Source organism: Asterias amurensis, chromosome 7 (assembly GCF_032118995.1).
Source record: "Asterias amurensis chromosome 7, ASM3211899v1".
NCBI lineage: Eukaryota > Metazoa > Echinodermata > Asteroidea > Forcipulatida > Asteriidae > Asterias > Asterias amurensis.
This window is the reverse complement of record NC_092654.1, coordinates 18,141,428-18,153,970: the sequence shown is the minus strand read 5'-3', so window position 1 is coordinate 18,153,970 and position 12,543 is coordinate 18,141,428. Positions and strand designations below refer to the sequence as shown.

Sequence of the window (12,543 nt, the reverse complement as noted above, 5' to 3'; positions counted from 1 at the left end):
TGTGGCTTACTTAACTCTAAAATGAGATCTTCAAGGTAGTAATAAACACAGTTTGTCAAAAATGACCTTTGAATTAAATTTGTCTGTTGTGTAAGAATTTGTGCCTCACGCACGAGTGGTCACACCATGTGATCACCAGTAGCTGTTTATGTAAAACAGTTCCGTAATGAAAGGGTTAATGAGAACAACGCATTCATACGTAAACGCAAAGTAACTGTGTTGATGCATTATTCGTATGTGTTTAATTAAACATGACATACCACATGTACACATGTGACTCCATATGTTCAATTGCTATTTAACAATCTAGTTTACCAGCCAGCCTGCAGATCTTGCTGGAAAGGCCCGGTCACACAGGCCCCGACAACCAGAACGAAAATGTGAACGCTAAAAATGCACACCCTCGGTTGGTTGAATGAGCGTGGGCATATTCTGTGTGGAGCCATTATTCGTATGTGTTTAAAACATGACATACCACATGTACACATGTGACTCCATTTTGTTCAATTGCAATTTAACAATCTAGTTTACCAGCCAGCCTGCCTGCAGTCTGCCCGACAACCAGAACGAAAATGAGAACGCTAAAAATGCACACCCTCGATTGGTTGAATGAGCACACGTGGGCATAATCTGTGTGGAGCACTTCAACCAATAGAATGCGTTCTGTTTGCGTCGTTATCGTTATCATTTTCGTTATCCCCGCAGTGTGACTTTGCCTTAAGCCTGTTGCTCCATGTACAGTACAATAGTTTCATGTATTTTGAGTGTGAACTGATAGCAAGAATTGCGACAGTCGAGGGATGAGTAACAACAGTTTGCACCAAGTTGTGCATACATGTAGGTTGCGCAACAGTGCAAAGAATTCAAGGATGTAGCCTCAATATGTGTAGACTTGTAGCAGGCCTAGAATTTCATCTTTTTTTAGAGGGCACGGCCATCTTCTATTAGAAATTCTTTAAAGGTCTATTACATGTGTATAGGGAACATTTGAAGGAGCACCACAGGCCAAGACGAGAGCCTCAGTGAAACTCCAGGCCTGATACCTGTAGGGTATTTTGTAGGTATGCATTGTTTTCTTCATCCACAGTAGGTGATACTGAATGTTCAGTAAAAAAAAGTCTTGTTTTGTTTGTATTTATGAATGTGGTGAACTGACACACAGTGCAATACACTGCCTGTACAGAATAAATCCAAAAACAAGACATCTGCAACTAGCAATTGTTGACTAACATGTAATACAGAGAAGCATTACTGATTTTTACAGTCAGTGAGTTTTCTGTACTGTTGGTTAGCTCCACAATTTTCACAAGTAAATTCTAAAAACACATGCATGTACTTTTTCGTGTCATGCATGAATGCAAAATGCATTACGCTATTGGAATTTTACGCAAGGGAATAATTGTAGTCAAATAGTACAAGTTAAATGGTGGAAATGTCAAGATAGGGTCATTGATCAATAAATTGTACAGTAACAACTAACCTTTCTCAAAACGGTTTAGTGTGCAAACATCAGGAGATCGCATTGACGCAAGTTTTGCTGTTTATATATGTTTTGTTACACGAAAGTATTTTTTTTTTTTAACAAGTCATTGCAATACATGTAGTCCACTCTTGTTTATTATTCTAATCTAAATGTTAGTATTTAAATTATTATGTTATCTTGCTATAAATATCTAAATAAATACTAAATCCAGCGTTTGCCCTTATTTATCAAATCAAATTACTCACAAGCTGCCTAACATCTTTTCAATACTTCAAGCATGCACAACATTGAAAAAGTTTAATAACTTTAACACATTTGCACACTATGTACATCTGGTATGTGTGGTAAAATCAAAATGATCATCATTATTAATGTAAAACTTCGCCTGGAACATGCCTGAAATGTTACAGTTTGTGAAAAAAAATTGAGTTAGGCACTCCAACATTGAATAATTAAAATAATTGTAAGGCTTCCCTTTTTCCTTGTGACTACGATGACGGATTGAGCAAAAAAAGTTTTTTGTTTTAAATCTTTCACAGGTTTGTACAGTCGACTCTCGTCAACTCTAATTCATTTTTTGGGAAACAGTGAAAACATAACAAATTGTCAGTCTTCACTTTTTCCTGAGAACCAATTGAGCTTAATCCTTTCACAGGATTGTTATTTCATGTGTTACAGTCCACTCTTGTTGTAACAAGGTCATTGGGACCAGTCTTTGCTATATGCTTGGCCAAATGACCTTGTTATAACAGGAACGTTTTTATAAGTAGACAGCAAAACAAAGAAACACACAAAGCGGAAATGAGATTAAGGACTTAAGAATGTAGGCCCCCCTACTCTTTATAAAAATACAAGCAAACCCTCTTCCTAAAGACACTGGACACTATTGGAAATTGTCAAAGACCAGTCTTCTCACTTGGTGTATCTCAACATATGCATAAAATAACAAACTTACTTGTGAAAATTTTAGCGCAGTTGGTCGTTGAAGTTGCGAGATAATAATAATAAAAGAAAAATCACCCTTGTCACGCGAAGTTGTGTGCTTTCAGATGCTTGATTTCGAGACCTCAAAATCTAATTCTGAGGTATTGAAATCAAATTCGTTGAAATTACGTTACTTCAGAGGGAGCCATTTCTCAATGTTTTATGCTGTCAACCTCTCCCCATTACTCGTTACCAATAAAGGTTTTATGCTTATAATTATTTTGAGTAGTTACCAATAGTGTCCATTGTCTTTAAAAAGGGTTTGGATACTTTTTGTACGACACAAAACACAATCGTCTACAAATTTACATTAAATTTACACATTTTAAAGATAATGATAAGAGCGCTTCCTTGAGGTGCTGTAGTTTTATTAGAAATATATATGAGTAAAACAACTTCATGAAAATTATTTTAGCGTTTGTATGTAAAACAGATTTAGGCGCTCGCCTGAAAGCATTGCTGTTGTTACACTCCTCAAAAACTTGGCAACTACGAAAGCTGAAACTTACTACAGGTAAATTTTATTACATACCCATCTACAGTGAGAAGGGATTCATAGCTACCCCTTTCCAGATAGGCCGAAAGTTGTGATTACAATGTATGATGCATTTTGGGACAGTATGAGAGTAAGCTATGCAGGTTTCATGCGTGACGGACATCCCAAAACATCGCATCCTATCCCAGAATGCATTGCTTTTTCCTATTTGTAATGGGGTCTATGTCATGGCCAGAAACTTTACCACAAAAGGTATCAAAACGGTGCATTTTATATTGAGAGCCAATGTTGAGTTACCATGTCTAGAAGGTTGCATACCAATGTCAGCCATGTGCTTTTATGGCTCCCCTGTCAACCTCCACTTCCTACTTAATTTTCAAACCATATGCTGTGTATTCACGGAGTGAATAATGGAAAGCAGATTTTTGACCAGCAAAGGTATTTAGACTCGGACTCACTGAACATGTATCTTGTCTGATTGTAAACTTATTGCATTTAAATCTCAGTTCGGCTTGCCTACGTCTTATATTGCAAATCTCCTTGTACCTTATGCCCCCTCTCGCACTCTTCGTTCTTCTGCTAAGTCCCTTTTAACTATTCCTAGAACTTCCTCATCGTATGGCGATTGTGCCTTTTCCGCTTGTGCTCCTAAACTTTGGAACGCTTTACCTAATAATATCAGGTGCTGTAGTTCTCTTCCATTGTTTAAAAACTTGCTTAAAACTCATTTATTTAAATCCTCTTACACTTAGCTCATTACATGTCTTGACAGTAGATTATTCATTGTATAATTTTGTATTATGTTCTACATTTCTTTTTTGTTGTATGTATTGTTTTTTTGTTCTGCGCCTCGGAATAGGGTCTTGTACACTAGATAGATGGCGCATTATAAATGCATCATTATTATTATTTCTTGGGAGAGTAAAATCATTAATATCAAACACTTCTCCAGTAAAGCAGGCCTGATTTTTCCAAGCAAAGCAAAGGGGCACAACGATGATGAAAAGAAATATCTTATTTGTACTAGTCACTGGAAGAACCCAAAGGGCACCAAGGCAACGACCGGAGCAGGCCTAGAATTACATAGAGGCAATGGCCTGTATTGCCCCTTGGTGACCCTCAAAAGTTTCCAATAGAGATGTTTCCTTTACAAAGATGAATTCTAGGCGTACCAGAGGTTGTTACTGAAGTATGGTGTTATTAGTACTAGAAAAGCCCGGTAGGAAGTATCATTTGCTGAAATCCGAGACCTTGACACTCATTCAAAGTGAACTTCCTGCATATTTATTGATATGACTTTCATTCTTTTAGAGTGACTTCCTGCACCAGAGATTGTAGCTTGATCGACCCTACTGTGTAAACGTAATTGTTACCACAAATTTATAACGTAAAGTTCTTACTCTTCAAGGCCGACACTTTGGAGGCAACACAAAACAAATATGAAGGGAAAAGTTCACCTGAAGCCGAAGGAGAACATTTTCTTGGAAGTAAAATCCACTTTATGAACCTTCTGCAAAAATACAATGTCTCATTGTCTTCCAAACCAAATCAACTGGTTACACTTGTGTGTAGGTTTCCAGAAACAGTATCCTTGAATATGACTTCATTTTAGAGGAAAACAATTCACAGACAAAGTGATTCTAGTTTGAACTTCATGATTTGTAAGCTTTCATAGTAAGAATTAAACAAAATGTTGTAACTGAAATCAACTGTTGCATTTCTTAGATTTCCAGAAACAGTATTCTCGAATGTGACTCCATTTCAGAGGAAAATCCTTTCACAGACAAAGTATTTCTAATTTGAACTTCATAATACGTAAGCTTTCATAGTAAAAAATAAACAAAATGTTATAACTGAACTTCATAATCCGTAAGCTTTCAGAGTAAAATTGTACATTTATTTTATGAGACTTGATTCTGGCTGACTTTTCCCTTTAATTACATGTACATGACTGATTGATCACTGCAAAAACAATTCAGGAAAGAAAATTGTGGGTGCTTTTCCTCTGAAGATGGGAAAGTTGATAAGAAAGAACTTAAAGGAAGCTACAGCCATGTTTAACCAGTTAAGTGCACCACACTTGCCAACAGGATAAGCTTTGGCAAAAAGTTGCCAATAAGCTATTTTGTGGTTTCCTCATGAATGTCACCATTTTGTTTGAGGTCTAGAACACACCACACAACAGTACTTAGCCATTTCTGGTCTGGAATTTCATCTTTCAGGCCATTTTTGTTTTGCAAAGGCTATATCCATTGGAATACCTTAGAAGTCTATAGGAATCTTTTATTAAAGGGCACTAAGGTGAAGACCATGGCTACAGTGGCCTTTATGTGTTATTTCAGGCCTGGAATTTTTGTGTTTACTTATTTAGCCTTTTTTTTTAGAAACATGACACGTGAACGGTAAATAATTTCAAACCCCCCTCTGAAATCAACCCATCAACAGGCCTGGAATTTTATTTTTAAAGGGTAAGGCCATTTTCCTTTTGCAAAAGGCAATTCCATTGGAAAATCTTTTTAAGTCTATGGCACTTGCAGACTTTAGAAGGGGCACCACAACCAGGGGCAACAGAGGTCATTGCCTCCGTGGACTCTGTGGTTTTCCAGGCCTGCAACAACCAATAATGTTTCAATGTTCAAACTGATTCTGGTTTTAAGTGGTAGTGGTACATAATCTCCAGATCCCATAATCAGTTTGCAATCCCAGACAGTGACCCAACAGGGATCTTACCAAACATGCATTCTGGATTTTCAATGGGTTGTTGGGAATGGTTTGGGTTAGGCCGCAATCTTTAAAGCGTACACGAAGGATGGGATTATCCAACATCTGGCACATAATTCAGTTTGCTTGTTTCTTAAAGCTACATACATGTACATGCACACACATATGAAGGTGATTGTGACCTCTGCTTTGTGCAGCGCACAGCTAAGTTTTTTGGGGTGTGTACTGTGTGACATACATGTATTACAGAAGAAAGTCCTCTTTTCAGGCTGCATCCTTTTTATATTGTTTTTATTTTTTTGCTTTTTTTTTAATTCAAAAAGACAAACTGTCTGTGTACTTGTCATTAGACTTACAAATATTTTCAGAACTTGTAACTACATAAAGTGTTGACTTTAAACTTAAGAATTGGCGGCCATTTTTAATTTGAAAGAAGTTAAAAACACAAAATAAAAAGAAACTCAATCCTCCTCTTTTTGGAAAAACTCGGACGACCAACTGGTATTTTCTTTTAATTGGCCTAATCTCATCTGGGTTTAAAGAAGGAAGTAAGATTAAAGATAAAATCTGTGGCTCAACTCAAACTTAACACTGGCGTTGGGCCAGTAGTCACTGGACCACAGGCGTTGGGCCAGTAGTCACTGGACTACAGGTGTTGGGCTGGTAATCTCAGGACCACAGAAACAACTACAGATCTAGCAACTACTACATTATGTAAACTACTACATCTAATGTCCAATCCAAGGGGCCTTTAGTTTTAATTTGGTAGTTTTATATACGGTGGTTCTTGTTTATCATTTTGTTAAAATGTTATGCCGAATCGGAAGACTAATTTTTCAAACATTTATATATTTGAAGGAAAAAAAAAGTACTTCATACTAAAATAAATCAAAGGTATCAAGTGAACAAGTAAACTTCAACGTTATTAAAATCTTTACAACTAATACTGAGTGATTATACCAAATACCAGGAAGACAAAATAAAGACTTGGGATGCGTTCAGACATGGTACTAAAGTTGGTTTAACTCATGGTTCAACTCGATCGAGTTCAACTCGATCGAGTTCAACTCAGTGTGTCTGAACGGATCTAAAGTTAGTCCGAATCGAGTTCAACCCACAAAAGATAAACCGTCCAGGGAGGGGGTTTATCTTTAGACAGCTTCGGGTTTATCTGTTAACACTGTGTGTGGACAGAATAAAAAAGACCACATCCGGTTTAACTCACAACAGGCGACCCATTGACCTCCATAATCATTACGTAAACAAATGGTGACCAATGAACAGGACAATAAACAGGATGTTAGAGTAACGGGGTCGCGTTTTCTTTGACCTCTTAAAACCAAAGATAAACCGGATCGGGTTTAACTCAGTGCTGTCTGAACGCAAAGGGGTTTTATTTTTACGATCACCCCCTGCTGCTCGTAAAAGTTAAACCGGTTCGGGTTTAACTTAGTACGCTGTCTGAACATACCCATAGGCCTATACATGTGTAATGTATTACAAGACGAACTCTGTAATCTTGTTTATCTCGCTAACCAGCTTATCACCAGTGAGTGACAGTGTTAAAAAATACTTCCCCATTTTAAGACGTTTTCAACACAGTACATTTGTCCATGCCATGGAGGTTATTATAATGCTTTTATACACTGTTTAAATACCTTAGAATGTTTAAAGTTGCTAGAAACTGCCACTCCAGTCAATGACAATGAAGGGGTTAAAAAACAGTGATGGTGAATGCACATTGTATACCACAAATACAGTGAGTGTACTCCTAGAACTATGAGGTTCATTCCGCTATCGTTCCGCTACAATAGCGGAATGAATAGCGGAATGAACCTCATAAACATAGTTCTGGGAGTACAGCAAGTACATCCTGTAAATGGCCAGCGATATTTCAGAACAAAAACTGCAACTTCAATTCATGGATTTCAACAATTTGTTACAATTTCTGGAAAAGTTTCTGTATGGCGCCAACACTTTTTCATTCGATATGAAATAATATAGTATCTAATTTAACTCAATGAGATATCCTTTTTGTAAAAATGAATGAAAAAGTGGTGGCGACGTGCAGAAAATTGTCCAACTTTTCAACTGTTTTCAATATTTAGTTTGATAATACATTTCCATCATGATTGTTTATTATAAAGTCTACAACGAGATATAGACCGTATTTAATTTTAATTCTGTTTAGACTGCGTGTGTACTCTGTTAAAAAGTACACACACAGCCGCACAAACACAATATTATTATGTAAAAGAAACTACTTTACTCTTACCAATTACTTCCCAACATTCGATTTGACAACAAAACAATCACAAATAAAAAATAGTCAGCAGAGCAATAAATGAGTGACATTGACACCAAACAAATGACAGTACCGAGACGGCAGCTACAACTTGCAAGGTGACCGGCGATTTAGCAGCAGCCGTAGCCGTGGCTTCGGATACTGCGATCCGCATCCGAATGATACACTTTCCAAGTTTCTTTACACTACACACGTTTTCCAGTTCCACTACAATTTGAGTACAAACACGGTTTAGGTACACGTCCGTAACAGAAACACAATTGCAACAAACGAAAAGAACAGTAGACAAAGATTAACTGAAAAATACAAATGTAAAAGGAACCTACTTCTCAGAAGATAAGATGTCACAGTATACGGCAATGGGTGCGGATACAACATACTCCATGGTTGTCACAATGGCTCGATCAGATTTGGGTAAAATTACGTTTTTCGGGATCAAATGTCATAATGTTTTCACGGAGTCAGAAAGAGTACAAAGTCTGTGCCACAGGGATCCCAGACGTCACCCTAATAGGTAATATGCAGCGTAAACAACGTCTGGTTCCAAAAAGTGATTGGGATCTAGATTGAGGGCGCTATACTGCGTCCAATACACAGCTCTGCTCCACTTTAATTGATTGCATTAAAATTCCGCTAGACAAAAGAATGTACCTTTTTGTGTTTAACTGAAAGTAGTTGATCGAATTTCAAAGACAATTATTTTCATTGAGAAGAAGCAAAAACAACAGATGTGGGAACTTTTGTCAGATAAAGCGAAATTATAGGTAGAAGTTCTGCCTTCGTTCCCCCCTCCCCTCCTCTAAGAACGATGTTGGGTAAGGTGGAATGGGGTGGGGCCGGTGGTGGTCGGTGCGATTGTTGATCGTTTGGTGGTGGTACGGGCACGGGTGGCGGGGATGGGGTGGGGGGGGATGCTGGCATTCGGCCGGATGTTGTCACGACGGACAACTATTTATTACGATGTTCAACTTTCCCCGAGATGGACTTTTCCCAGAAATTTTAAATTTTCGACCCCTTTAATCTTGCGGTTGTTAAAGGTTGATAATAACCGCCGTCTTAAAAAAAAAAGGAAAAAAAAGTTGTTTATTTATTTAATCTCCAAGTTAAGTGGTATTGACTGTTTAAACGGCGGGGGGGGGGGGGGCGTTGAACAGAACGCAGTGAAAGCCATAACTTTTGTTTAGACATCTCGAGCGACCCCATGATCTTTTTAGGACCCTCCATGAATAAAAATGCCTTTCACGGTCCGGACCCCCCCCCCCCCCACAACTTCCAAGTAATTTTCAACGTTTAGTTTCCTCCCCCCTCTTTCAGCGGAATTCCTCTTTGTAGGAAAAAAAATAAAAAGCAAGCAAAACGGCAAAACGGCATATTATTATTATTATTATGGCCCCTTGACTGGTAGTAAGTTTAACCTTTTTTTGCCAGGCTTTTGTTCAAGATAAGTCTTTTTAGCTTATATCGCAAACCCTCAAGCATGCAGTTCTTTTTGTTCGCGTAGCATGTCTTGTATCATGAATTTTGTTTTCTCCCATTGTTATCCCCTGTTGTTTTCTTTGTACTTTGATGTGTTTTTATTGCCTAATATTCTAAAGTAATAGATAAATAAATATTATGACAGCCTGGTAATATTGTGTGACGTGTTCCGGATTTGTAGAAAGGTCAGGGTCCACGTAGCATTGAAAATAAAATGTCAGTGCTTATACCATAGTGTTGTTCACGTGACAATTAGATAGATAAAAAACCATAATAAAACAAACATTGAGGAGTGTCCTCCTCCGATATTCACAAGGGGGCGGGTGCCGGTAGGATTGAAGCTGAACACCGTTTAGACGTTTCACACAGTCAACTTTTGTCACGTTAAGTAAAGCCTCTTCTGCCGATGAGTCCAAATAATTATGGATGCAGGCCTGTGAGAACAGGGGCGACGAGGCATTTTCTCCTCGAAAGAGGGCACCCTATGAGAAAATTGTGAACTTATACAGGATAATTTTAAGAGCTGAGGCAATGTCGGGCAGTCATGAAGCAAATCGTCCGAGCATAGTCATTGCTTCCGCGGTGGTCATGCAAGCCTGATGGATGGGAAACAATACAGAAAATTTCCTCAATTTTAGTCCATTATATTACGGTATTAAAGCCGAACAACCTCAAAGTGCTATTTTAGCGGTTTAAGTTGTTCTAAAGTTTCAGAGCAGAAACAACATTAGTTTAATCATGGATTGATTAAACTGCGGCTTGCGGCTGCGGCTTGATTCTATAGATTTCTTCAAACCGGCCTGTTTAGGAGTCTACGTTGCTGGCAAAGGTCAATAGACAGGGGAGCGCTTGCGCACTTTGGATATCCCCTGCTGGATGGACAACATGGCGGCTACCGTACACATCAAAACGGAACCAAGTTTTTAATGTTAAAAGTGTTATCACGGGAGCAGCAAGTTTCTGTCGGCAATTATTTGAATAACGACAAAATAATTTATTGATTGGTAAGTTGTATTTTGAGTTGTTATTGACAAAGTTAAATGATATTGGCATTTTGATATCTGTTTTCACCCCCACGGTAAAACGGTTGTGTGGGGGTGTTCACAACAATAATTTCATTCACACATGATTGTTCACAATCACAGAGGCAGAGTAGAGTCACGAGTTATAGAGCCACACACTTTACAGTGACAATTTCCCAGGCATCCCTTCCCCCCTACCATGGAGGTGGTAGCCATGCCCTTACACCGCTCTCACCTGGCCATGCTGGCAGAATTACTGTGGGCGTCCTAAATGTCAAGATTTCACAGATAAAGCTTGCTAAAGAACTAAAAATAAAAGCAGTGTTTAAAGTTTTATTTTTTAACATTGCACTGCAGTTACATTCTTTCTTTTTATAAGTCTAAGATATAAATATAATCAGTCAAAAAAATTACATTTAAGTTGATATCAAATTAAAGTTAACATTCTGCATGTCTGGACTCTGGTGCCCCACTCAATCAATGTTTGTTTAGCAAAGAAATTTGTCAAGGAGGATGTTCTGGAAAAGTTTTTGTATGGCGCCACCACTTTTTCATTCGAAATAAAATAATATAGTATCTAATTTACCTGATTGATATATCCCTTTTTGTAAAAATGAGTGAAAAAGTGGTGGCGCCATACGGAAAGTTATCCGGATTTTCTGACCTTGATTAAATTTAAAACTCAAAAGCTTTATTTTGTTTGAGTTTGGCCCAGGTAGTATGACGACCCCCACACATTGACAGAGAAGACATATGGTTACAATGCTCGTCGTTATTACGAGCAGCAAGATGACTGTGAATCTTGCAGATAGTCAACCAATATTTCATAATAGACAATAAATTTAGTTATAATTTAATTAAAATATTTAACTAAGTGGATTAACTTTATCCGTGTAGTCAAATATTTGAGTTGTAGCATTCCTTAGTATATTTTTTAATTATTAAATGTTTTTCTTGTAATTTTTATTTCTTAGTTAATCCTTGTACCAATTTTCTAAGCGAAGCCCCATAAAATAGTGCCAAATAGACTGCTGGACTCCCTAGCCTAAATATAGGGCTACTCTCAAAAATAATTCATGTATTTTTTATTCTTTGTTGTAGTAGGCATATATGGCTAATGATGTTAAAATGATAAAATATGTTCATGGAGTATTAGTCAGTGTGGCATTTTAAATATTGATTTAAAACATATAATGTAGATCTGCCATGTTCGGGTTTGACTTTGTTTCCCTGGAATGTCACTGAGGGAGGATGAGTGGCGCTCATCGGTAATGCCATCCACCACCTGTAATTCCATATACACCACGGATGGCATTGATATGCATTTCCTAACTTCCTGTGTGCATGTATAGCATCATACAAACTGTCTAGCCTTCAAATGACATGAGAGGTAGCAGTGGTACTACACTGTACATGTATAATCAGCCTACCTGCCTGTATTTTTGTGTAAGGTGCACAGGAGGCAAAATCCTGTCTACTGAGGTTTACATACAGAGACACCGGTCCTTGGACTTTGCAGAAGAACACAGGGCGTGGCTGCTCAAAATGTTTACTTGACAAATATTTGTTTGTGCAATTGACCAGAATCAAAACGAGAAGAAAATTTCCTGTTTCTTTGCAATATCCTTTTGAATGTTTTTATTTGAACAATAATTGCACTTATTTATTTATACGTTATAAGAAAGAAGAAGATCATTTATCTCATTTGTCTTTTTTTGTATTCTTCATTGCTCAATAGAATTGAAACGTATTTTTTTTGCTCAAACTCAAAAGAGTCAATGTCAATACTTGAACATAATTTTTCTGATTGTTTGTACACCTTGGGCTACCCAGTCTAACATGTGTATTGAATTTAGGCCGTAATGAAGAAACAAAGTAATGAAGAAAAAAATAGCATGTTTTTGGCAGTAATTTGGTATCTTATCAGGGACATTCTCAGGGCTGTATGCTTCGTTTTTGAAAGGGCAAGGGCACCAAGACATTTTCTTCTTGGTAAAGGGCACCCTATGATGAAATTGCAAATTTGTACTGGAGCATTTCAAGGGCACCAAGGCAA

At 37.6% G+C, this 12,543-nt stretch overlaps 2 protein-coding genes across 3 annotated transcripts in view; one reads left to right on the top strand and one right to left on the bottom strand.

Moving 5' to 3' along the window:
- LOC139939320 (exostosin-2-like) overlaps positions 1–8,505 on the bottom strand; it is a 38,989-nt gene extending 30,484 nt beyond the window's left edge. The window contains exon 1 of the mRNA XM_071935098.1: positions 8,316–8,505. The gene's annotated coding sequence lies outside the window, so the exon portion shown is untranslated. The remainder of the gene's footprint in view (positions 1–8,315) is intronic.
- A 1,829-nt stretch (positions 8,506–10,334) lies between these two features.
- Positions 10,335–12,543, top strand: part of LOC139939780 (dnaJ homolog subfamily C member 13-like) — a 51,492-nt gene continuing 49,283 nt past the window's right edge. For both annotated transcript variants that reach the window (XM_071935896.1, XM_071935895.1), the window contains exon 1: positions 10,335–10,469. The gene's annotated coding sequence lies outside the window, so the exon portion shown is untranslated. The remainder of the gene's footprint in view (positions 10,470–12,543) is intronic.